We start from the raw sequence: 4,373 nt of genomic DNA, 5'->3' as shown, positions 1-4,373 counted from the left end.
ACATATATCGATACTTGTTAAAGCCAAAAATTAAAACAAAGATGTAAATCATTTCTCAGAAAACTTGTTCCTGGCAAAAAAAAATTAATGAAATTCAAGGAATTCGCGGAATTCACAGAATTCACGAACTTTACAGAATTCAATGGATTCACGGAATTTAGGGAATTCAAGGAATCCAAATGATTCACGAAAATCAATGAATTCACGGTTTTCAAAGAATTGACTGAATCCAAAGAATTATCGGAACTTAAGGGATTCATGAAATTCATAGAATTCACGAAATTTATTAAATTCACTGAATTCATGGAATACACGCAATTGGTGCAAATTAAGGAATTTATGGATTTCAAGAAATTCAGAGAATTCATAGAATTGAAGTAATGTATGGAATTCATCGAATTCCATGCATTCCTTGAATTCTATGAATTTCGTAAATTACTGGTATTACGCGAGTTCCTTGAATTCCATGATTTCCGCAAATTCTAGTGAACTTAGTGATTTAAGTGAATTCCTAAAATTAGGTAAATTCAGTGAATTGCTTGAATTCCATCAATTTCGTGAATTCCTTTCATTACACGAATTTCGTGAATTCCTGGAATCCCATTAATTTTGTAAATATCATGCATGCCATAAACTTCGCAGATTCCTTTAATTCAGTGATTTTCATAAATTCATTGAATTCCATTAATTATTTTAATTTCTTCAATTTTATAAACTTCGTCAGTTCCTTGAATTCCGTGACTTCTGCGAATTTCATGAAACTTGCGAATACCCGAAAAAATTACTTTTACGTCTCAGTTTTGAAACTCATAGGTACTACGACACAAATTTTCACAAATAATTTGCGGGTTATTATTACAAATTAAAATAATTGAAATTAAAAAGAGACTAAAGATATTTTCTTTTAACTTTATTTTTTAATTCCTAGACTCAAGTTATGCCAAGTGGGCCAGAATCCAATAAAAGTGGCCAAGATTAGATTTTTTATCATGTTTGTATGAAAATTGGTACAAGAAAGTTTTTGGAATCCGTTGTCCCGAATTTAAGTTCAACATAAAAGAATTTTAATCTCATTTCCAGGATGACGGCCAAAATTGTTCAATTTTTATACACTTGTCTAAAACTTAGTATGAGGAAGTGTTTAAAAAAAAGTCCAATATAGCGGATAATTGTTTTGAAACGCGCTAAAAACAACATTGTAATGCATTTTTATGATTTTTAGGGTATTCTCTCGGCATTAATTATTTAAAAAATGAAATAAAACATTAATGTTTTGAAATAGTAGACTCAGACATTATTCTCCATGTCGCATCGTTTTGCTGAAAATAGGATTGTTGTTTTCATATTATTTGTAATAGGTAAAACGGAAACTCTTACAAGTTTTCTTTTATACTTTTTACGTATCCCGAGTCTTCTCGCATAACCACGAAAATTTTTGATGTATGCATATCAATTTCAAAAATTAAATTAAATACGCGAAGTTCTGTCAAAAATGGTTTGAAGAAATGTTGTAGAAATTTGTGAAGGCTGATATTCCTTCAAAAACTTTCCCCCATATTTTGCGTCATTTGATTTGAAATTGGAATTTTAGATTTTTTAATAATATTTTCGATAAATAAAACTAAGATGACAAGCCCTATCAAAAAATATTTTTCACAAATATCAAAGGACTTTTCGAAAGCTCTAATTAATTCCTTAGACTTTCTGCCATATTTTGCGTTATATTGCTCAAAAATTGAATTTTGGATGTTTTTCATAATATTTTCAAAAGATAAAACATAAAAATCAAGTGTTATCAAAAAAGCTTAAACAAACAATTTATAGGCCTTTTAAAAGCTAAAATTCTTTTCTCAAAAAATTTCTTTATTATTTGTCGTTTGACTTAAATTTTTAATTTTCGACTTATTTATTATTGATGCATGAAACCTGAAAAACAAGTCCTATACAAAAAATTTAAACAAAAACTGTAGATGTTCTGAAGCAATTGAATTCGCCTAATGTTATTTTTGCACTTACCAATCGTCGTTTGGCCTGAAAATAGAATATTCGATTTTTTATAGCTTTTTCGATGCTTTTTCGTGCCATAGCTTGACCGCGATTCCAAATTTCTGAAAATTGTAATACTTTCTCAATCATAAATGATGAGAGTGTAATAAATTATAACATATTTATCTTTTTTTGGGGGGCACACATTTTTCCTCTTAATTTTTTTTCGTACCGTTTGTCGTTCATCCACACACGTTTTATTTTTATTTTTAATGTTATTTTTTATGATTAAAACCAAAACCATGCGTCCTATCAATAACTGATTTACAAAAAATTTATGATGTGTTTGTAGTGCACAATTTTACTTTACGATTTTTTCGTAGTTTGTGTCGTTTCCCTTTTTCCTAAAAAGTTTAAGTTCTCTTATGTTCAATCTATTATTAAGAAATTGCATAATAAAGTACTAAGGCATTTTTGTTTGGGAGCACAATTTTTTAATTTGTAGGGCTTTTAAAAAACAAAGTTTTTGATCTGCTGGTATTTTTTAAACATCGGGCATGGCTTGGCTTTAAGTATTCATTTTCGGTTGATTTTTCAAATTCTGTAAAGGCTATAACTCTAATAATTTTTTTACCGAAAAAAGTCAGGTGAATAAATTGTGTGGCTTTCTGATTACTACGAATGGCAATCCCCGCAGACTCATTTTAAAATCCAAAATCTACTTTTCATCCTTTCTGACTTCTTTAACGATAACAGTCTTCTATTTTATTCTTTTAGACTCATTAATAATAGTCAATTCTATTTTTCATCATCTTAGATACCTTTTAAAATACAATTTTTCTTTTTTGGCCTTCTTGACTCAAGAATTTTTTTAAAACAATTTATTGGATGGGAATCAGCTCTAACGTAAAAGTCGATATAAACTTTATAAATAATTGCGTATTAAAAAGTTTAAGATTTTTAGTTGTTCCATTCTCGTGAAATAAAAATGTTTATCATAGAAGACTGAAATTATGAAAAATGGATGATTTTCTTGTCAACTTTTTCTTTTTGGAAAAAGTTCTTGTAACAGAAAATTGATGCACCAAATTCTCGCTTTCAGTCACCTTGTTCTCAGACTTCCTAGAACTGCTGGCTCTCACAGTTTCTCACGAGAGCAGGGCGGATGATTATAAGACTAAAAGATGAATGCATCAAATCGCCATGAAGATAGGCTGGACAACACAGTACGCGTCCCGCATTCAGTGTGTGATTGACTATATCACATCTGGCAGGAATTTTACCGCCAAGGTTCAAAAGTTCGCGCGCGAAATCCGGACCCGTTATCGCACACTTAACAAGACAAAGCTGCTGACAATCAGGCAGCATATTGTTGAGAGAATACGGATACTGTCTGATCCTAAAAGAAATCTAGAGCAAAGAGAGAGGTGGGTCAGAGAAAATGAACAGTTTCTCTCTGACCCATCTTGACCCTTCCAAAACCCCCAAGTTACTATCGACCACCCGCCTAAACCAGAGGTATTCGAAGTATTTTGGAGCGAAGTCTACAAAGTGCACCGTATACTGGAAGAAGACGCAATTAACATAAATAGCTTCAAGGAGCTATGTGATGCCCTAATAACACCTGATGAAGAATGCCCACCCTTCACTACCGAGGAAGTGAAAAAAATATTAAGAGGGATGAAGAACTATTCCGCTCCTGGACCAGATTGTATCAAGACTATACGGCACCTTTGCGCTGGAGAGACTTATACATACTTGGGCGTGCTACAGAGCCGCATTCAAGATGTCACATCTATAAAGGATACTCTTCGAAGCAGATAAAAACGTCTCATTTGGCAGATTTGGTTTTTCTGTACTGTCAGCGAGGAACAAAGTATTTGGAACCAACATGCTTGTCGTGCTGGTAGTAATCTTGAATGTCTTCACAACAGAATTATTCTGGGTACAGCACATAGAGGTGCAAGTAGGAGAGACCCTCTTCTTAAAATGGTCAGGAAGCACGAAGAAGTTGGCAAAGAAGCGTTTCTGTACATAGCAGCGGAGGAATCTGCTGGAACGCTCGGACTTAACTTCAGTATTAGGGGTGAGCTAAATGCATCAAATCTAATCTATCTCAAGTACTCACTCCTGAAAGCCCGGATTAAGAAAGCACAAGAGAGAAACTTTTGTGAAGAGCTCTTCGATAAGAGGATGCACGGTATTTTCCACAGAAATGTGGAGGATCAGTCAGCGTCGTCTGAGCTAACTTTTGCTTTCCTTAAGGTAGTTGGCCACTAAACCCGAGTACTGGAAATCGTAACGAAACTCAGAGAGGTTGTTTTAAATGCTTAAATGAACCACCCCTCAAAATTTCAACCCCTGTTAACGTCCAAAATTGTTCAAAC

The sequence above is a fragment of the Belonocnema kinseyi genome, chromosome 4 (assembly GCF_010883055.1).
Source record: "Belonocnema kinseyi isolate 2016_QV_RU_SX_M_011 chromosome 4, B_treatae_v1, whole genome shotgun sequence".
Classification (NCBI taxonomy): domain Eukaryota; kingdom Metazoa; phylum Arthropoda; class Insecta; order Hymenoptera; family Cynipidae; genus Belonocnema; species Belonocnema kinseyi.
This window is presented reverse-complemented; position numbering follows the sequence as displayed.